Source organism: Papilio polytes, unplaced genomic scaffold (genome assembly GCF_000836215.1).
Source record: "Papilio polytes unplaced genomic scaffold, Ppol_1.0 DF824269.1, whole genome shotgun sequence".
In the NCBI taxonomy this organism is placed as follows: domain Eukaryota; kingdom Metazoa; phylum Arthropoda; class Insecta; order Lepidoptera; family Papilionidae; genus Papilio; species Papilio polytes.
Window position 1 is genome coordinate 3116175 of NW_013524935.1, and position 24511 is coordinate 3140685.

The 24511-nt window shown below is 32.4% G+C and overlaps 1 non-coding gene across 1 annotated transcript; it reads right to left on the minus strand.

The window, feature by feature from the left end:
* Positions 1 to 13015: 13015 nt before the first annotated feature.
* Trnar-ucg lies at positions 13016 to 13088 on the minus strand. The gene has a single exon. It is a non-coding gene; the product is annotated as a tRNA-Arg (tRNA).
* Between the last annotated feature and the right edge of the window lie 11423 nt (positions 13089 to 24511).

Here is a 24511-nt window from a genome sequence, read left to right on the forward strand (position 1 = left end):
ATTGGTGTTTTTCTGCCGTTTACCTCGGCTCCCTATTGTAACAATTGCAAATGGCGGTCAAATTTTCCTATTGAGATTTTACGGCACGTGTTAAACAATAATACGGCGTAGTTTATGTTTTCCTGGTAGATTTAAATCATTAGTTTAAAATTAGTGACACGTGGATCACTCTGGGCGCCTAGTATCCAAAGTTCAGCTTCGACCAAAATTAAGATTGAACTGTACAAAACTGTAAATTCATATTTGGTTCCAGCAAAAAATATGACCCAAAAGACGAAATCCGGATTCCTTAATTGATTCAACCTAAAATTAACGAAAACTCGTTCGCTGACATATAACAACAAGTCAACATTAAAAAACTGTTTATCTACAACGAAATTAGTTTTTAAAAACATCCGTAGAATCATTTAGTTTAATGATAATAAATTGAATTAACGCCATCTGTTATCCAATTTTATAAATTGACCTAATAGGGATGTTCCAAAAAGTTTATTGCAACCCAATTTGTGTCGATGTAGCACTACATCTTCAGTCCTGACACGTGAAAAGTGGGTAAATTATTATGGTACCTATTGCCACAATTTGTTCCTAATCCGACTAAATGGGATTACAGACTGGCCTGAATTGATTTGTAATTTATATTTAAGAGCACGCAAATCTTCGATTCAATTTGAGATTATTGGTGGAGTCTCGTTTACTTTGTTAATAACAAAAAATACAATTGAAATCGCTACAGAATACAAACAAAGATGTTAACTGAATTTTATTTAGACATAGTTTTTTTTCTCCCTTAAAACTCCAAAATTATATAAAACATCAATAACTAAAAATAGAAAATAAATCATAAAACTATACCGTTCTAACTTATATCCTTTGTAAAAAGTACTTTCTAAACTTTACAGAACCTTACTTAAATTCAATTATAACTTTACAACTTTGGAAAATGTAAGCTCAGTGAATAATTGCTCTGTGCGTGTTTTTCTTAAAGAAAATCAAAAAGATGCGTGTCTACTGGTAAAAAATTTGTGCAAGAACCTCTTTCGAAAATAAATGTTATTGTACGTGTTTCGAACAGTGGAAACTCACAAACACAATCGTTCATTTATTTTTTCTCTAGTGTGAGTAAAACACCTGTACCACGTTTTGGACGACAGGGTATCGGTATATTGATCGCATCGGAACACCTCTTCTATGTTCATGCGAGCCTAGTACTTTCCGAACGGGTATCCATTATTGGAAATTGCCGATATCGGTTCTCGATATCGATGATCCCATAATTACTTATTGACTTTGAACATTTTTTTTATTTACAATTTGAATATCAGAGTAATGATGTGTCCATTTAGTAAAGTCCAAACAATTTGATTCATAATAAAATAACAAAATAATTTATTCATTTAATTCTATTAATACCATAATTACCATATTTTTAGTTTTCTATTCAATCCAAAAAAAACTTCTACGTAGAATGTATAAAAAATATTTTTATGTCAACATCGCTTTAATTGACTATCAAAATTTATCGCAATAAATATATCAACCAGCCGGTTAGGAAGTGCGGTTCGTTAAAACTAATCAAACCGATCATGTGAGCGGTTCCCATCTTTCAATAAAGATCGTGGGAATCTCATCTCCATCAAAACTATGAACTCCTGGTACAACCGAAGAAGTTTCTTCCCGAATTTCTCACGCTCTTATCTCATTTTTACATACCAAAGAACCGAATTGGTAAGTGAATTTAAACCTTATTTCTTAAACACTATGATTAATTTTAACTTAGAATGAAATTTACCCAGACGTCTAGTGAATTCCAAAATCAGCTGTCCGTTCCTTACAAGTCTTACCTGCATCCTGTAATTCAACTTCATTTCAATTTAAACTCTAACAGCTAGATTTTAAGGCTGTCATCTATAAACAACTTGAGGTGCGAGCGAGAGGATGTCAGGAGATCCCGTTCCCGTCCTTGTCTAACAGTTTATTGACCGAGCGGCGCGTCAGCTGTAAAGGATGGAGACTAGCAATGGAATGTCAACAACCTGCGCGTCTCTGATATCCTGGTATTGTGGAAGTCCTGATGGTAGTACGTAAATTTTATTTAAAAAGTTTTCATAAATTGTTAACGAGTATTATTTATTATACCCAATATAAGTATAGTAATATTCATTTTAAATGCAAAGAATGTCCACGTCAATGCATCAGCATTCAGTGAAAATTTTGCAGCTAAAGAAAGCACGTCTCTAGTCTTTTAGCAACAAGTCTTTTTAATATAAGTATTCTCTACTTTCAGAATATTAACGACTTTTTAAAAATCTTAAGAGTAACAATGACGTTAAAAATCCAATGAAGTCATTTTTCTACTTCTTTAACTTTTTCTTATATTTGTAAGTTTTAAATATGGTATCCATTTATGTAATTGCCTGACGGCTGTAGTCCTTGTAATAATTGTAAAATTAACCAAAATGTTATTGCGACTTATTTTGATTACATCTATCTTGGACTATATAATTTCATAATGTACTTTTTGTTTTCCTAGTAAATGTAAATAATTTGATCAGGCGATCGATCCTATGATTTTTTGTCATGTTGCAAAGATACCAATTTTTTATTTGAGTTGAAATGATGGACTAAATATTGTAATAGCAACGAAATATAACATTGCTATTAAATTATTCAAGTTTTTCCCACGTTTCGTTCAATGAATAAAAATAAAAACCGTAGCAGCGACTACCTAGGTCTGGTCATTACCCTATCGTAAATCACCTGCGAGCATAAACTTGAGACCAAATACATTTATTATGAATATTTTATTCATACGGCATTTCAAAAGAAATAATTTTTTGTCCAATTTATTCATTGAAAGTCGAAATATTCGTCTATTACAAAGTCATATTATACTTTAAATTTTGTACTGAAACAATTTGTTAAGCAAACCGAAGAGAAAAATACTGGCAATCTAAAGTATTTGATTTTTTTTTGCTTTAATTTAAAGTCATCGTCGTGAAAAAAGGTTTGAATTATTTACTCCTCTAATGATATTACCATGGGAAGACTTAAAATAACTATAACTAATAAGCGATTTCTGAACACTACCTAATTTGTTTGTTTTATATACGCAAAATTAGGAATTAAATAAGGCTCAAATAATTAAAGAATTGGTGTAGATTAAGTAATTAATATGATTGAAATATTTTGAAGTTAAATGCTAGTGACATTTAATGATAATCAAATTGATTTCTAAAAAAAATGTTCAGTGAGTTTGCAGTGATGAAGTTGGGGAGTTTTTATCCAATCCGGGAAGGGAATCCGTCGATTATTGGAACGGTATCGGCAATTTCCAATAATGCAAAGTCGATTGGAAAGTACTAGGGTAACATGAACCGTGAAGGGGTCTTCCGAACCGATCAATACAACCAATAGCTCTCCCCCTGCCCGCACACAACCGTTCGACAGGTGCACACATCGATATTATACGGTCACCAAGGTTTGTTGAACGAGTAGGACATTACGATTAAGGAATTAATAAATTAATGGTCGCATCATTAGCAATCAGGTAACATCATTATGCTAAATTTGATTATTAGTGGTTTAAATTAGTATACAGATAAGACACGAAATTTAGATACATTTTATAACACAGGAAAAAAATGTGTCAATATTAGTTACTACGGCATTTTGTGTTAGATTTTTAACGAAACACTTTTCATTGGATTCCCAAAAGACCAATCATTCAAAATAAAATCCGAAATAAACTAAAACCATGGTAACCCAACAGCATGTTTCCATAAATTTTCCAGAGTTGTCTCGGACGGGTTCATTGACGAAAAGGCGGGTTTGAATTGAGAGCATGCCTTCAGCAAACTATGAGGTCAATGCACTTTCTAATTCGTACTGAGTATTTTAATTGAAAACGTACGGTTTATATTGAAGTGAAAATATTTGAGGTTGATTGAGCCCATAATTGATATTAAAGGAACAGAATAAAAAACATTACACTATTTGTAAACGATATTAAAAAATGAATACAGAAAACGATGTCTTATGTAGTAGAAGTTCTATATTTTATATTACGATATGCTTTATTAAAAGATTGCGGTAAACACTACACCCCTTATACGTTTCATAGCTTAGTATTTGAGTATTATAATAATAGTGTTCATGGCACGTTTTGTTATACAATGAAAACTGTGGTTTGCTTGTTTTGTTAACTGCGTTCCATAGGTTCGTTTCACGTGCTTTTAAGCGCACGTTTTGATTGTTTGAACAATTCGATACGATTTTATTGTTTAGTCCCTCTATGTTAATGCTATCCTAGTATATTTCGAAGATGTCGACGTAACTGAAAATGGGCAATCCAAATCCCTTTTTCGAGATTCTTCCTCACTTCTTTCTAAAGTCATCATAATCATCGTGTGCTTAAATGATTTAAAAAAAGATCGTTAAAGTCTCAATCACACCACAAAGTAACCAAATAATGTCTTTAGGAAGATATTTAAACGTTGACCTTAAAAAAAATACTAAATAGAGAGAGGTATTGAAATATTTGATTTTTTCAAGAGCACGTTAATCTTATAACGCTGTCAATTTTACGTAAATATTTTGAGTGTAGGAAAAACAACATTCTTAATTTAATTTTAAAAAAAACATAACTAAGTTTAATTTTATTAACATGAGTAAATAATTCAAGGAGACTTTCGAATTGACCCTTTTCATCAATGGACCCACTTTAAACGAAACCCAAAATAATCTTAATAAAGTTTGTTGACTTAAATGCTTTTGAACCTCTCGTATCTAGGTTAAAAGATTTCTTAAATAAGGGTTCGCTTTAACGTAGGGTTCACAGTTGGGGGTGAGTTTACTGGAAAAATAACCCCGCGCTACGACCCCTTTCACTAGGATAGCATAAAGGAAATGTAAGGGTAGTAGTCCACATCAAATGCCTTCATTTTCACCGCCGCTGTATTTGGATATGCAAAATATATATTTTTTTTGGAAAATAACAAATCTCATTATTCAGACCCTTGTGTTTAAAGAAAACTTAAGTACCTTAAGCAGTATTGGTTTGAAAAAATCTCTAAGCAATGATAATTCAAGATCTAAGACGACAAAAATTATTTTGAAACATTACAATCATGTGACGAGAATATTTTTATGATTATTAGAATCGATGTCCATACAATATTCATTATTTATTCAATGTGACTCAGAGGCTTCAAAGAGGGTTGCGTTGTCCAGGGCGACGCCCTCCAACAACGTCAGCGGGAAAGTGGGGATATTACGTCATCGTTTTGTCAGGATTACCAGGATAACATAAACCGATAGCAGCTTCATTTGTCGAAAACTGATCTTACACACCATCTTATATTCTGTTGCCTTTGTTATTCATATTTCTACAGAAAGTATGATTGACTGAGATATGACAGATGAAATTTTGACATATTTTTTACGTTAGTTTTACTCACCTTTGTTTTTCTTGTGACTTGTTTATAAATTTCCTGTGATTTAAGTTATAATGCATGTCATTTCTTTCTTGGGAGAGTTTAACTATTAGATTTTTATTACTTTCATCACGCATTACACGGTGGAATAAATTTCTACACATTTATCTAAGTACAATTTAGCTGTGTAGGTTGGATCTCTATTGAATGTAATATGTATGTGTGTATCATACATACTAATTAGACAGTATGTAGAAGTTAACGCATGCGTACGCCGTCAAGTATTGCCGTCAAGGTACCAGGATAACAGAACCGGCAAAGTATGCCTTTATTCAATTGGAATAAACGCTCGTGGCTGAACTTTTTTTTTAAATTAGGAGCTATTAATCTTAAGAGAATACAATTAAACATTAGGACAGAAGAATCAGTTACTTTAGAAATGCTAAACCAAAATGAATTATTCCCCGAGATATTAACGTTGGTTTTAAAAAATACAAGGATAATATCTTAAGATATGTTGTAAGAAATGAAGACCGTCAGAACGTCTAGTAGTTAACGTCTGTTAATAAAAAAAACTCATTAGGATTAGACTTATTTTAACTACCCACGTTGTCACCAATTCCTAGTTTCGACGCGTTTCCATTGTTATTTTGAAAACTCGTGTATAAAAGCTCTGTAATAATAAATAAGAAGTCTAGGTTATTAGCTTATTAGTATGCCTTTTCCAGTTTCAAGAAGCCAATAATTAAACGAATTTTTTACCTATATTAATAATAATTTTGTTGCACAAAAACCTAATAGATATTGATATTGATCAGGTAAGTTAAAAAAAATTGATTACTTTTCCTAATACAATGGAAACATGCAAGGTTCAGACGTTGACAGGAGACAAGGCTGGCCAAGTCAAGTGGTATTGAAGCTTCGTGGAACAACCCACTGCCGTTTAGCTGACGGACGTCGGTAATATTTACCGAGTACACCCCTGTTGATAACTTATTAACTAATTAATACGTATAAAGTTACATTTGCTATTAAACGTTTTTGTATGGTTTTCTTTTCACTAACAATTAAATTAAGCCCAATAAAGTACATATATAAAAGTGAATGCAGCTGTTATAAACCGTTCCATTTATTCCCATTCATTCAATCACAATCACTCCATTCGTGAATGAAAAGCGTTCAAACATTGTTTCAATGTTAATTAGCTTCAAACAAAGATATGGCATGTTCATCACGTGACCTGTTTTCGCGTTTTCAATACACGTGCAGCCAACCCCGTATTGGTTCATACAATGTTCTAAATATTAACTATATTACCCCAAAAATATAGTTAGACAATATCAGCTTCTGCGTACTTAGGAATAGTTACTCCAAATCTGTATCCATACCTATACTAATGTTATAAAGAGGAAAGATTTGTATTTTTGTATGTCTCAACAACTCAAAAAGTACTGGTCTGATTTAAAAAAAAACCTTCATCGTTAAAAAAGTTACGTTATAAAGTCGGATGCAACAGCTAGTCTCGACTAATATTATTGTTTATAATCTTAGAACTTCGTTTTGAATAATTTTCAGAGGTTAATACTTGCAGTTATTGTTTACACAATTGTTAACAAAATAATTCGAGGTATTCGGCAATCTAAACAACGAAACTATTTCGATATTTCTAAGAAGTTGTTACAGAATTGATATTTATAATTGTGGAAAGTATTTAATTAAACCTTTTTCTAAAACTTTGATGTGACTTTCCCGTAAGTAATGAAGAACAGTATATTGCTACAACAATCTAGAGGGCGAGAGAGAGATAGAGTAAGTGATACTTTCACTTTTCCGCTCGAATAGATACGAGGGGTGGAGCCTTCCTGTATTATGTGAGGTCCTGGTACTTCCGAAGTTAAACGTAAACATTTTCCCAAACCGTTGCTGTGAATGGAAAACATGCTAGGCGTCAGTTTCCACTATCGATGTACCTGTACAAAAATATTTTATTCGACTTTTTGAAGAATTAGAGAGAGATAAGGTTTGTGATAGTGTTTCGGCAGTGGAAACACGATCAAAATTTGTAAATAGATTTTAACTACAAACACGTAACGTTCTGTAGCGTTTATACGAACAAAACTTATTTATGGTTTCTAATTGAACTGTTAATGAAATGTTGGAAAAACAATTACGCAAAGTTGTTATTTCATTTTATGTAACCCCCCGATTCTTTTTATAATATTCAATTTATACTTCAGCTGAAAGTTTTGTATGTACTTTAAATCCAGACTTATTGGCGTTATTTTTGTTGATAAGAAATCTATACTAAAGGTTACTTTAGTGACTGCGACTTTCAGAGAGATTTTGGATACTTTAGCAAAAGTCTAATCGTGTCAATAGATTAAAAATGTCAACATTCAAGTAAGGCAGTAGGCTGAGTATATTCTTTGGCTAACGGTGTTAATATACTGTAATTAAAAGGTTCCGCATGTAATATTATTAATATAGTTAATACGACATTTTGGATAGATGAATGGATGTAAATTTAGTAGCCTATATGTTCTTCAAGACTAACCTCTACATCTATGCCAAATATCATCGAGATCCGTTCAAGCAATTGAGGCTACGAACTCTAATAAACGTCCATCCATCCATCTAAACTTTCGCATTTATAATATATATTAGTAAGGGTCAAAACGAATTGAAAGGGGTTCGTCGAACTATTGTATAACATAGAGTGCGATGAACTTTGTGTAAAAACTCTTTTGTTTCAGGAAAGTGTAATGAAACGGAATGAAACTTAACCGACATATCTTAGTCGAAGATTTTCGTTCTAGTTAGTAAATTATTTGATGTATGCTTTGGTGAGGTCAAGGAAATAATCTAATTCAAAGATTGTTATAGGGTTTTATAGCAGCCACATTATTAGAAAAACAAGCAATTTGCTGAAATCATTAATCACGAATATTGGCTGCAATAACATTTTTTTTGCCTTTATAACAAAAATTAAAATAACTGGTGTTGGTTTAAATCAATAGATGGCGTTGTTACAAAAATATAAAAATCAAGTGATAGGTAATCACTAAAAATTCATTATGCTTACAAGAAAATAAAGTTTAACTAGCTCATCTTAATTTTCGAATTATTAATATTAATAACATTTTATAACTATGCAAAATGTAATTAAAATGTCATAGATATAGATCCCAGACCAAGATGACGATACTTAAATTCGAACAGCCTTACAAATGCGGTATAAAGTTAAACTTAGAAATAAACTGAGATGACAATAAAGCCTTAGGCTTAAGTGTCGCCATCCTGCTCTAAGCTACATCTATTAGGTTTGTTTAGACAGTAGAGGTCATAAAGAGTTTAGAAAAAATAATCCAGTGGTTTTTTTATTTATTTTCTAAGGAACCCTAATCACAAATATAAATTCGCGTGGGGTATCATCGTTAATATTATGTTCACTGTAACCGTAGGCTTCCATTGCCTAAATTTGCAAAAACATATTGCCATCCTTCTTATTCCTCTTAGGCAAAAGGAGAAAACAATATGCTCCAGCAGTGGAACAGAGATAGAAACAATTCAAGTGTCATGTATACGCCAACACAGAGTTCCTGACCTGGTGAACAATTAAACAAATCATTTACAGCTTTATTACCTTTGTTTAGAGTTTTAATTCGTTATAGTTTTACACCCACTTTTTGTTGTGATGATCGAGTTACATGGAATCGAGAGTTTAAAAAAATTCCTGGTATATTTTTAAGCATGAGTAATCGTTATTTATGTCAAATGTTTTAAATTTTTAAACGGTTACATTAATTTCTTTTACTATAATAACCTAATTGTACAGAGTTTTTGGTAATTTGACGTTTTCCCGTTATTAGTGAACAAATGAACCTCTCTATCAACTCTTAGCTGGAATACGTTGTATTGCCAATAACCTATTTGGGAATTAGCTAACAGTAAAATTATGAATTTCAATATAACCTAAACAAACAAATAAGACACCAATTTAATAAAATACGTTCTTCAAAATCTATTATAATAAAGCGTAAACACACACTTCTTTGTTGCCTAAGATGATAGCAATTACAGCATATTTTTGAATATTTTTTTTTCCAATAAAAAGTCCTAAACTTGCGTCACGCTTTCGGCTATATATTTTAACAACATTAAACCACCTAAGTAAATATTTTGGATAAAATCCTAATGTGAGAAAGAGACCATAAGTTGCTGCCAATATCAAGAAAATAAGATTGCCAAGGTTTGTCATGTCATGTCATTTTGACATTTGCTATTGATAATTTGACAAACGTAAACAATAAAATAAAATTTTCATAATTTCATGCAGGTGAACTCGCACGAGAACAGCTAGTCCTATATAATTGACACTTTAACTATAGTAAAAATTCAATAAAAAACACTATCAATATGTATTAAATATATTAAATATTCGTAACTCTAACACACTCTAAGATAAAATATTCAATCATCAAACTAAAGCTACAGTAATGAGGTTTACAAATACTTAGAAATTGCAATTGTAGGTAATAAAAATGTTGTCAATATAATAAATATTTGATTAACAAATTACACTTGGTTGTGAATAATAACATACTCGTGTCATTAAGCATAGGTTTCCACGGAAGAAATAACAGTAGACACGAAAATTTGCGTCAAAATATTCGTAACTTGGTTTACGCTCGATACGCACAGCGCAAATCTATTTTAAATTTAGTCGACATCAATAACTATACTTTTTAGCAAATATTCGTGCTTTGATGTCGAAAGGTTGTGCGTTTCCGATTTAAACCTATGGAATAACATAAAACTGATCAGAAATATATAAGGCCGGGAACGCATCTGTAGTTCCTCTGGTATTGCGGATATCCATAGGCGTCGTTGAACACCTCTGTGTTCCCGCCGCTCGTTTGCCCCCTTCTCTTATAAAAAAACCACGCCATTTTGAGAAGAAACGTGGACAGTATTTCCACAGCTTTTTATATTCTTGGTTAGGCTAATAACGTACTTTTATAAGAACTAATTAATTCGTTAGGCAATTTTAAGTTATAACGAAAACATCTTTGATTTGTTATTCTATAGAAATGTTTAGAGGAAACATTTCGTTTGAAAACCTTATCCTCAAATTATCGTTTGGGGAAAAACCTATTATGATGATGTATTGGTAGTTAAAAAATACATCACATCTTATGTTTCGATTTGAGTAATTTTTATACTTATCACGATTAAAAAAATATTACTAAATATTCACCTTTATTCTATTAGAAATAAGATTTAAAATTGAACATTTTATATTTCAAAGTTTTGTTAAGATGTTAAATAGGTAATTCGTATTCAAAACTCATATTACGATAAAGTTCATTTGTAATTTTAATAAGGAAATTTAACGTTGTAATGTGAAAAGGGGAATAACAGCAGAGAAAGGAACATAGGGAAAGGAAATGGCGTCATATATATTTATAGTGTGACCAGGAAAACAGAAACTAACTTTAGGGTTACAACATTCTTCAATTATACAGAAAAAATAAACACATGAGTACTTTATATACGTATAGATAAGTATTTATTTCCCCACAATCACTTAAAACTCACATAAAACCACTCCAGTTTATATCTAAGAGCCGTATCCACGCCTTGCTCGTTATCTCAAGTACTAAAGGGGATATCGTATAGGGTTGATTTACATCTTTTTTGAGTTTTCACTTATTTTACACATGTATATAAACATCTCGTTCTTCCATGAGATGACTATAGGGTCTTTCGATAGCGGGAATTCGTACACTAATAAAATAAATGCGATAGTTTGTATGGATGGATGTTACTGCGTATCTCGTAGAAGATGTAATGGATCGGATCTTAACGAATGACATCTGGAAGAACACATAGGCTACTTTTTAAGTATTTTTTAATTTCACGCTGACAGTCGAAGGCGACAGCTAGTATGTCATAAAGATTGCAATATTATTTTTATAACATTTGAAAGTACCAATATATTTCAATTTATTGGCTGTTAATTCAAATTTAAACGTTTCTGGGATAATCCATTTTGATTAGCATTTATTTAGTTCAAAATAACCAATACATATTGTTTATTGTCAAATATTCTCTATAACATTTCTAAATAGCCTTTTAATGGTGCAATAATGTTTATAATATACTCCGGAGTTTAATATTTTTCAATCTCTAATTTGTTCCCAGTTATCATAACAAAAACGAATAGAAAGAGGTTTTATTCATGTTTTGACAATTTAATCCCAAATTGAATTCCTAACCAAGAATATAAAAATCTTAAGAAACAGTTTAATCAAAATTCTTTTGTTAGCCATACTTTAGTATTATTCAAGCTTTTTTATGTATTCTACATTAGATTAATACTTAATGAACACATGCGTATGCAAAAATCAATTACGTTTATACATGACGTAAGGTAAACGTGACAATTGACATGACGCTAACTTTAACAACTCCAAAAAACAAAACCAGAGACAATTGAAAATCTATTGACGTACAGAATCAAGGTTTTCCTCAATGAATACTGTTTTAGATAAAAACAATGTAACAAAAAACATTTTTTTATTTCTTTTCTTCCAATAAATCGAATCATATTGTAATATTTATTAATTACTAGCTTTCGCCCGCGACTCCGTCCTTGTGGAATTAAAAAAAAATAAAAGTGAGTAGCGTATGTGTTCTTCCAGATTATCCTCTACGTCTATGCCAAATTTCATCGAGGTCTGTTAAATCGTTTAGGTTACTCTATCAAACATCCATCCATCCATCCATCTAAACATTCGCATTTATAATTAGTAAGATTAGTAAGAAGTAAGATTCAGAGAAGAAACCCTTAGACTTTTGGATTAGGTTCCTTATATTAAGGGGTTGTTACTTCCACGTTAATCTCTGGGGTTATTTTAAAAAGTTGTTTAAAAAATGTTAAACGACAATTAAGTTGACTTGCTTGCAAAATCTCACTAATAAATGCGAAAGTTTAGGTAGATGGATGTCTGTTAGTTTGTAGCCTGAACTGCTGAACGGATCTTGATGACATTTAGCAAATATATAGAAATTAGTTTAGAAGAACACATAGGCTATTCACTTTTTGTAATTCCATGGAGTCGCGGGAAAAAGCTAGTTTACAATACTTTTGGGAGAACTGTGACGCTATATGTCTTCCCGTTACATAGAGATCCGTCACTACGTAATGTAATAAATTGACCACACTTAACGGGCTCTTCAGACCTTGGCTGTGACCTTAATAGGCACATTCTACGACAGTAGATCTATTCTTATAGGCCATCCCATTTATTGATGACATTTCCCCGTACTTTTACGATAGGAGTTGGAGCATCGATGTTCTGAAGGTTGGAAGTGTTAATATTTGGTTTCTAGTTATGTACTAAAACTGGGCTAGTTACCTTGTAAGTTTGTTTCCTAATGTCCTTTGAGTAGTTTAGAATATTAAACTTTAGCCTTTTTTAAGGATAATAACATTCTTAATAAAAAAATGTTGTGGTTTACTATGTTTAGGTTGGATAATTGAAAAAAAAATGTAAAAAAATACAAAAATGTAAATTCGACCGTGACAGGACTCGAACCTGCAATCTTCGGATCCGAAGTCCGACGCCTTATCCATTAGGCCACACGGTCTCTGTATAGGTTCGTGAAATACATTATCCTTTACTGCAAATTAGCCTTTTATGGTGTGACGTCACTAATGACATCACGAGGTCGTTCGTTAACCTTAATATAGATAACAGATACGTGCGGAAAATACTACGTCGCACGATTGGTTTATACTTTAATCGCTTGTTTAATTAGGAAGTACACATAAAAGTAATTGTATGTAAGACATAAATAAATATTGTATGACTAGTATCGTAACGTTACTGGTAATTAAAGCCCTCAATCTACTATCAGTCGCACTCACAGTTATTACAATTCATCAGTGTAGATTTTTTTATATTAAAATTTGCATTAAGGGTTAGACTAATCGTCTCTGAGTGTAAAACTTTCCCTTTTCAGATAAACTGACACACAAATCTCTAAGACAGGGCAAATAGTCTAGTCAAATTCGTAAGCATCCTGTAAATAAAGACACGTGACTTTTGAAGTTGAACACTTGAACCCAAATGTCGTCGTCCGGGAACAAAAGCGGATGTCAGTGCCCGTACCCCGGAAACCTGTATTTAGGTCAGCTGTACTTCGTACCCTAATACCCTTTGAGATTATAAATAGAGAAAGAATTGAGTTTTATAGAGTTCACATTGAAGGAGTTTTGAAATTCGAAACGCGTATACTAATGAGGTTAAAGGTATACTTGAGGGTTAAAGGTTTTACGGTGTCAAGTGAAAATACGATTATTTCGATAATGGATATTTAGTTTTTTTGCATCTACTCTTATCTACGCTTTTCAGTACTAATTTAACTAACCACTTTATTATAGCATCCTAATGTTTTTGCGATCATATTTTTCAGGCCATAAGTGACCAATAAAATTGCTATATCCACGTGTTTTATCACTGAAGCCACGTGAAACATGTCAAGGCTATGTGCCGAACTTAGACGCGAAGGTCGCTCATATAAATGGAGTGATTTGAATACCTTCAGACACGTGTCATTATTATGAGAGTTTGCAATACAATGAAATATTCCCGTCTCTTTCATACTCGTTGAAATTATAGAGATAACATAGTTTGTCTTTTTGCTTAGGCCATTGTGGATCATATTGCAAATCACATGTCCTAATTTTTGTACGTAATGGTGGCAGTATTTAGATTTTAGTTAGTAAATATCTAAACAACTCATCATAGGTTCCACCGTTTAGGCTACAGAACATAACGTAACATACATACAATTCTCCATACATAAAAATACTAATATAAAAATGTAATGGCGGTTACTGCCAAAGATAACTGAATAGTCATATTGGGTAGTCGTGATTGTAAAGGCTGCTATCTGAAAGTAAAAGCTATTAAAAGCTTTATAAAAACTAATCCTGTCTGGGACGAATATGTTACGATACCGACTCTGTTATTGCCCGATAGCCGCCATAAAATATTATCAAAATATGGGAATGTTATTACAAAGTACAAAGTTTATGACAGCTTGCCGTTAGCTGACACTTGTCGGGCTTGGTACACTAATGTAAGCTTTTTTTAGCAAATGCTTGGGTTAGCATCAGATATGGGAGTTACACATCCAGGGTGGATGACCCTGTCTCTTTGGTATTAAGTTGTCCTAATTTAACTCCCTAGTTAGGTCTCTACCCATACGATTAACCTCTCTTGAAACTTTTTGCAGTATATTCCAGGTGCGGGAATGTGCACACAGGTGTATTCCCCGTCACCTCTGCGTCCCACCGACAATTGAAATTATATTTGCATTAAGTGGGTCTTAAGAAATTATGAGTAAGAATTAAATTTGAATAGTAGTATACCTTGGATGAGATATGATGCACGGCCATGATATCCTAGTAAGGAAGGTTAAAGCATTAGGATTGGTACATCTGTACATTTAAGAACAGCTTTTAATATAGATCAAGCTAAAGAGGAAGGTTTTTCCATAAATGGCGGTACGTTATGACGTGATCATTGGTAAAAATGTTTTTTTAAAGATTATAAGACAAAGTAAAGTTTAATTGTAAAAAATATGTGATAGTTGTAACCCCTGATGGGAGAGGAATAGTGTATTTATTTTTAAATCTTATTTATGTACTCGTAAATATGGTTACGCATTCCCCAACCTCGTATTCGAACCCAACGACCGTAAGATCGTAAGTCGAAACTTACATTGATAGTATCTTTGAATTAGAATTTTTTAAAGCAAAATAATGGTTTGTTAGTCTTACAGTCTTGCAGGTGTTGTGAGATTTAGGTTTTAAATTTAACACTGAGTAATGCCTATTTGTAGTGAACAACTGAGTCACTAGATTAGAAAAATTGAGAAATGAGAACTAAAAAAACCCGCGTCTCTTTAAGCAGACAGCCTCTTCGAAAATGTTTCAAATGACTCGTAAAACCTCGGCACATGGCACCATATTTTCCTAATTAAAATACATTATTTCAAAATGCACTGATTATAGAATAGTGCGATGTAATTGCTAAGGCTTGGTAATAAACATTAACTAAAATGACTTAGTTTTACATGATATCTGACACATTTTTGTAGGGGTAGTGTTTGTTATCGGGACTCGGCAGTTGACTTTTATATTGTGTACTAGCTGTTCACGCGACATTGTCCGCGCAGAATTGAAACAAAAACTTAAATAGCCTATGTGTTCTTGCAGACTATGTTCTACATCTGTGTAAAATTTCAGCAAGATCTGTTGAGCCTGTCTATAGAAAATTCGTTACATATTTTTAAAACAGACTTAGTCTTCTTAGTTTAATGTTATTTCTCGTCTTGTTGGACATACACGACGCTTGAAATACTGCGGTGTGATGGGTAGTCTTGTTCCCGGCGTGTTAAATCAAATACAACAATTGTTACGCAAGTTATACTGGGGTACAAATTGCATAAGTGAATTGGCGATTGTAATAGTAGTTGGCACGTGTATGCTTCGCGGTATTGTCGTCCTATTCATTCTGTTTTGATAGTTTTACAATGAATTTCGCATGTCTTTGTAGTTTCATAAAATCTTTCAATTTGTTGACATTACCTATGCGTTGTTTCTTTATGAATTACTTGAATATGAAACTTGGTATTCTTCTGGTTATATATTTCTTAAATTGGAGGCGATCATGTGAAATGGTATACAAACTATAGGTCTGTTTTTTATTGTACTAAAAAACGAGACAAAAATTTCTTTCTCCCAATTATGAGTTATAACACAAGACAATAGATTTCCAGGGCCACCACATAAAGCAATTGAAAAATCATCTAAGGTTGAATGCGGCAACATTAACGGGAAATGCAAGGCCACAACGTACATTACACCCTGACCTTAACAGTAATAACTCTAATGTATTAAAATAAAGTTATTAGTAAACTTCCGTTCTTACCGCCTTTGTAATTACAATACATTGTACAATCAATCAATGTATTATGTAGTGGTAAATTTAACTCTATAACCAATCCATAAGGTTGATTTTGCAATAACTATTGTCCTATGAAACGAAGCTATAAATTTATAGAAGGGGCAAATTACGGGGTACTGTGAGCGTAGTATCTCAACCGCTCTTTACCGACGAGAGTACTAGTCACAAGGAAACCATCGAACAAGTCGCTCGATGCGAATGTTACATCTCGTAACACTTCTGCACAATGCCTTCACGAAACTAGTAATTTAGTCCAGTAGCAGGGAACTTCGTAACTAAAACGTATTTGGAAAAAAACTAGTCGACTAAACTTGGAAATCATATAAAGTCAAGTATTTTAAATACAAAATTATCGAGTAAACAGACATAAATATTAATCATACTAATATTATAAATGCGAAAGTTTAGATGGATGGATGTTTGTTAGATTTTGAAGCCTAAACGGGTAAACGGATTTTGATGAAACTTGGTGTAATATGTAGAGGATAGTCTGAAATAAAAGTTACTTTTGATTTCTTCCTCGCGGACGGAGTCGCGGGCGAAAGCTAGTAATATTATAAATGCGAAAGTATAGATGGATGGATGTTTGTTAGAATTTGCCGCCTAAACTGCTGAATGGATCTTGATAAAATTTGTCACAGATGTAGATCATATTCTGGAAGAATACTTAGGCTTCTTGCTTTTTTAATTCCATGCAGACGGAGTCGTAGACAAAAGCTAGTCGTCTATAATATAGTCAAAACATTTTCATAACACAATATTAAGTTATTAAACTATGATGTAAACCACATAAGCAAACAATTCCACGGCTGTTTCGTTTCCAAATTCCATCCATTGTTGTGTTTCTTGTCTACCAACACTAATAAAGCAATGAGTGTGAGTTATTCTCGTACTTTCTGATTCATCTTGCATTACAACGCATTAGTTGTTTTAATAACCAAATACGACAGACGATTTCGTAGTTGTTTAAATAAGTTCTTTGAAGAAATCTTAAAATAAACTTTATAAACGTAGTGGTCGGTTCGAACTTTAAAATGAGAGGATTTGGGTTCAAAACCAACATTTTTCACACAATTCCTTTTAATATAGACGAAATATGTTTCTTTCCTTTTCATGTTGATGACTTATTGACAATCTAAACTGATAGCGCCATCTATCGATTTTCGTTTTCAACTTCATTCAGTTAAAAGTTTATAGTACACTAGCTTTAACCCGCGACTCCGTCCGCGTGGAATTAAATAAAAAACAAAAGTAAGTAGCCTATGTGTTCTTCCAGACTATTCTCTACATGTTTACCAAATTTCATCCAAATCTGTTCAGCCGTTTATGGTACAAACATCCATCCATCCATCTAAACTTTAAAATTTATAATATGAAGTATGATTTTTAGTTGTACTTACGGTAATACTTTTGCAAAATAAATATAAAAAGGGTTCTTTTCTGCATAAAACTTTTATTCTTGTGGCCAGTACAAAGCGTATCATAAACATGGATAGGGCACGTTTGACATTAATATGAGAGTTTTATTGAAAGTAAATAATTAATTAAGTCACGTAGTTAATTTGCAAACATTTGTAATTAAATAAAATAATCAGATTATGCCCAAAATTATTTCAATATTTTTCAAGCGAACTGAAATTGATTATGAACAAGAAAAATTTAAAACTAGAAGATCAAGGTTTAATTCCACACGGATGGAGTCGCGGGCGAAAGCTAGTAACATATAATTTAAAGAATTGTAGTAATTTTAATTAAGGTTTGAACAAAGGTTGTTCTCAGTATCAGTTAATTGGGAAATATTATCACCCACACCAATGTCGTGTAACTGTTCACTAAACAATATCTTCGAAGTGGGTATCATCTTTCCAGAACCGTTGTTTCGTAGAAACCTATGCGATTATTACGAAGTATTAAGGTAACGCAACTAGTAATTGATGCTTTAAGTACTTGTTGAGCTATTAAAATAGGTATATTTGCCTTCAGAAGTAATTGAAATTAACTAAATACCTAATAGTATCCTGTATGACCTTAAAAAATGCAATTTCTGAAACTTTTTTTTTCTAAATACTAAGAAAAACGTTCTTAATCATACTAATAACATAAATGTGAAAGTTCAGATAAATGGATGGTTGTTTGTTAGAGTTTGCAGCCTAAACTGCTGAACGGATCTTGATGAAATTTTTTATAGATGTAGAGGATAGTCTGGAAGAACATATAGATTACTTTTTTTTAATTCCACGCGGATGAAATCGCAGGCGAAATCTGTAATCATCAAATGAAAAATCTTCAATAAAACACATGTCGCATACAAAAATTCGCTTACATGCACATCTTAACGATGACATTGTCAAATCAGCGATACATTGACGTAATAATTGGTGACAATTACTTAATCTGTGTCCAAACCTGACCTGGATATCGAAATTGTGTTACACGCGCACCCCACATTGTGCAGCATTGGAACTGATGTATCGTGACATATTTAACTGATTTATGTTGCTAGGTAAACTCAATTTAACATTAGTGACCCAACATACTATACTACTAAAACGATTTAGACTTTTGTTTATGAGCAAATCTGGTAAGAATTCATAGATAAACGAGATTAGAAAGAGACGAAACATGAACGAAATGTGAGACAAAACTTCAACCATCTTTTGTATAATATTATGTTTAGGAATGAGAGGAGAAGTGTGTAAAGTAATTTAACTACTAAAATACATACGAAAGTTTAGATGGATGGATATTTTTTTAGTTTGCAGCTTTAACGGCTGAATGGATCTCGACGAAATTTGGCATACGTGTAGAGGATAGTCTGGAAGAACACATATACTAGTTACATTTTTTTAATTCCACGGGCAGGAAGTCGCGGGTGAAAGCTAGTTTTAAATAAGAGAACGTTATAAGAGGAAAAGGAGAGAACTAGAGTCCACTTGTCATTTCATGTGAAGTACTCATACATTTACTCTTGTATTCTCTGAGATCCTGGTACTTTTTAATGGAAATGGCTGAACAGTTTCTGGCAATTTCCATATTTTTTTTATCATAACTCTTCGTGGTAGCCTTTCAATAGAATTCAGTAATTTAACATTAAAATGTATGACGATGGAAAAGGAAGCAATATTTAGCTCGTTGACGTGATGTGAATGGTAATGAAGGACAACGAATCACAATGGGTTATGCAGCATCACAACACATGAAACTTTAAAACTATTGAATAACAGTTAATATACTATCAAACATTTTCCGAATTTTTAAAAATCATATCGGTTATAAATAGTATTTAAAGTTAAAAATGTATTATAGACCCTGTTTTTAACAACTAGCTGTCGCTCGCGTCTTCGCCCGCATGAAATTAAAATAATAATTAAAAACATGACCTTTTTAACGATGAAAGAATTTTTGAAATCAGCCCAGTAGTTTTTGAGTTATTTCAATACATACAAAAATACAAATTTTTCCTCTTTATAATATTAGTATAGACTAGTTTTCGATCGCGACTTCATCCGCGTGGAAAAAAAACAAAAGATACTTATGATAAGTATATGTGGTATACTAGACTATGCTCTGCATCTATGTCTAATTTCATCGACCGTTCAGCAGTTTAGGTAACTCTAATATCCATTCAACTATTCATCTAAACTTTCGCGTTTATAATATTAGTAATACATAATATAGGCCTCTTTATTCTAAGATAATGAAAATCATTCAAAGAGTAAATTTTACAAATAATGTAATATTATCATTCTAATTTTAAGTTTTATGTCCAAAAGTAAGTTAAATATTAAATTTATTTGAATTATGAAACAGTTTATTGTTTAAATAGTTTATTTCTTTTCAATTATGAGCACATTTTCGTAGAAAGTGAAGGAATAAATGGAAAGCGTGTAAAAGCGTGCTTCACTGGGTAAGGGGAACTCGTAAAACAAACTGTTTTACTATAGCATTTCTCTTGCATTAGTTCAAATGATAAATTAATGACAATCATTATATATTCACATATAATCTCTACCTACATACAAATTAATAATAAAGCGTAAACACACACTTCTTTGTTGCCTAAGATGTCAGTATTTACTGCATATTTTTGAATAACTCCTTTTGTAATAAAAAGCCCTACCCTTAAGTTACACTTTAGGCTATGTATTTTCACGCCATTAAACTTAGGGAGTAAATATTTTGGATAAAAATCCTAATGTGGGAAAGATACCATAAGTTGCTGCCAACATCAAGGATGCAAGGTTGTCATCATGTCATTTCATTTTGACTTTTGTAATTGACAAATGTAAACAATGAAATAAAATTTTCATAATTTCATGCGGATAAAGCCGCACGGGAACAGCTAATACAAAATAAAAAAGTAAAAAAATAAAAGCAAAAAAAAAAGAAGAAAATAAGAGAAATGTTAGTTGAAGTACGAAAAAAAAAATCCTTCACACAGCTTATTGAGATGGCTTACGTGAATGATGACATGATCAATGATTTTCAACATAATATTTTTGTCTAAAAACCCCCTAATACGTCATCTGTAACAACGAAAACCAAACAGCCGAACAACGGTCAAAGTATTATCATTGCATACACGCACGTCTTGTAACACTCGGCCGACGTAACCTTGTCGCGTGGTACGGTAATTGTTTATGGTCACTATATGGGCGAGGGCACTTTAAAAATAAAGAAACACACACGCAGCACGCTAGACATCTTGGAAGTGGTAAAACCGTTGTTTCAAAATATGTAAACTCTACCTACTATGAGTGCGTATATTAAGATGGATGTGAGGGGTAACATAATTGGATAAGATACGAAATTTTTATATTAGAGGAAGTTTGAGAGAAGCTCCAGTGATAGAGAAGGTAAGGAGTAAAAGATTAGCATGGGCATGTTATGAGGAGGGATGGATCGCATGTAACAAGAAGGACGTCAGTTATAAGTATGGAGATACACCGGTAGAGGTAGACCTAGAAAGAGATGGTTTGCTTGAAAGGTGACATGATCAAAAAGGGAGTGATGACTGAGATGACGTATGATAGAGTTACGTGGAGAACAAAAACCTGTTGCGCCGACCCTACGGGAGTAGGATAAGATGATGATGACCTACCCTTTTGAAAGGCAATGATTATGTTATCTACATGGACAGTTTTGGCTTCTATTTTCTCTGTATGGGTGTTTCCCGTTTATCGATCGGCCCAACGGGAAAGCCCCTCTACATCGATACATCAACATACCATTCTTTGATCATGTTTCTTTCGGTTATGTTTTATTATCCACGTAAATATGTCTCAATAAGTTTTATGCTTAAATATCAAAGAAATGCAGACATAACAAGTTATTATGCCTGAACATTTCAAAATAATAGACAATAGTTTTCGACTTATTTGTCTAACAAGTTACAGAATAAACATTCAATAAGTTATGAAAGTTATTGTCTATGAGAAAATCTTTTTCTATTTGTCGGTAGAGGGCGTTAACCTCATGTGAAAGGGGTTAGGCTGTTTTCGGATCTTGTAACCTGCCTACGGATGACATATTATTATAATAAGTAATAATTCTATATAGGATGAGTCAGAAATAATAATCTTTTTTATGGAAAGCTATTGCCTGCGACTTCGTCGCCGCAATATAAAGATAAAATAGAAGCCTATAATATGCCCATCTAAATCAGCTACCCTTCAGTGAAAGTCCAGACGAAATTGGCACAACCGTTTGGGAGATTACCCTGAACAAACGCGGCTTGACAGACAGACAAAAAAAATTTAAATGCGATTTTCGTTATCAGGAACGTAAATGTCATCTTCCCGAAATCTGATATTTTTCTTTTGACATTACAAACAGATACGCCAATTTTGTTATGTGTGTAGAAAATGTAGAGTCGAGGATTTATATAAAGTTCCCGATTGTAAGTCTCTACAATTACTATAAGAGTTATAATAATTATGCGTGTGTGTTTGTTTCTTTCACAAGTCTATAATAACCTATAATTATATAGTATGTTCGTAGAGATAGGTTATTTGTTATACGAGACCTATGCTATATTTTGCATTAAAAACATAAAATGTCCGACTTGGGTAACTCGTAGACTGTCAAACTAATTTGACCCGGTGAGAATAAGTGGAATTGAATTACAATAGCTCAATAGTTCCTCTGGCAATGTCAAAAAAGTGCCACAAAATTGTTTGCGGATTAAGCGTCCTGCTGTGTAAGTTAATTTTTTTTCCTAAGGAGGTTTTATACATTTTTGTTTCAAATAACTAACCGCGATCACAACTGGTTAGATAAGTTTGTTGCACTATAATACTGTAAACGAAGAAAATGAACTGATTGGCTTGAAATACGATCATTGTTTACATGCAGTTTTAAAGAAAGGTCTGCATGTAATTACAAAGAACGCGTGCTCACGTTTTTTATGTCACATGTCCGGACACGGGCACGAAATTTAATATACGCCATATTTGACCTTTTTATAAACCACTTGAAAGTCACGAATATTCTGTTTGACTAGAACTACTTTAATAAAATGAATACTTCAAAGTTTCATTTATCTTCACGTTAAAATACTAATATGGTTTTCGTACAAATTTGATAGTAAAATCCTATTTTTAATAATTAAACTTAGTTAAATTTAAGATTCAATGTCTGTACTAACATCTAAGTAAACGGTATAACCTAATCGAATTTACTAAATTACTCTAAGAGTTTTCCTTTAACTCGGAATTTTATAAGATTGCGCAAACAAGAAATTTTGTACCAAGGCTGTACATTAAATAGATGTGGCAAAAATACCAGGATATCATACTACATATCCTTTGTCACAAATTATTAAAATTTATAGAATGACCAGCTCTACCAACAAACAAAAGAAGATTAATACGTATATTCGTTTTTTTTATTGTTTGGCCGCAGAAAATGTCTATTCTAGAAGTGATGAAATTAAGTTTTGACGTCTTCCAATCAATAGGAAAAATGTAGACATCACAACTAATAAAATGACCGTTTCCTTTATAATCCTGGTCTCTACAGTTGGTAAAACATCGTACAACAAAAATATTTACAGGGCATATCTATAAATTTTCATCTCTGTTCATAGCGCAAAAGAATATCCTCTAACAAGTACTAATCAAATATCTGCGAAATGTTTACGACTAGACATTATTACAGAATCATAAAATAATCCAGAGGTGTTATTTCATAATTTAATTATAATATTGTATATTATTCTATAGTAAGTAAGGCCACAGGATATTATTATAATAAAATTTAGTAATTCAAAATGATTAAAAGTAATTTTTATTTGACAGCGGCATTATTATTGCTTTCGTAAGTGTACATCTTCATTCGCTTCTGTAAAGCAGCCTGATATTTTAATACTAATGTTTTTTTTTATTTCCTGTTGGTCCGATATATCCTGCCATTGCTCGACCCATTAATAATTTATTTCTAGGCCGATCGAATCCATACAATCAATCGATCCATTGTGAAAAACAATCCCAATAGTTCCATGGATCGATCCGTAGATCGGTCCAACGGTAAACATCCCAAAAATCACAATCAATCAACAAATGACACATACCATTTTGTACAACATATAGAGTACAACTAAAAGTCTTTTCCCATTAAGAAAATCAGGAAAGATTTATAACACAGTTGAATAAACATATTCTCTTCAAGTTCATTTCAAATAGTAACAAGATTTCTTACGTCCATTCCAGAACCTTGAGTATGAAAAGCGTAAAGTGTTGCTAAGAGCGAATAAAAGCTTTTCAAGTCCGTCCTTCATACTTAAAGGGATCTCTTCTGTCCGTCACGTGTTTGTTGTAACGTGCGACTGTACAAAAAACGTAAATAGATAGTAAAATGTATCAGACATTTCAAGGAAAATTTGTTGCCAACTAAGGTCATAGACATCTTACTTGAAAATAGTTTTAAGTCTCCAATACAGAATATTTAATACTACGAGTAGCTATAACCGTTGAATTTCACAAACGTTGTATTAGTGCGCGTTTTCATTCCTTTTATTATCGTTGGCAAAAAAGA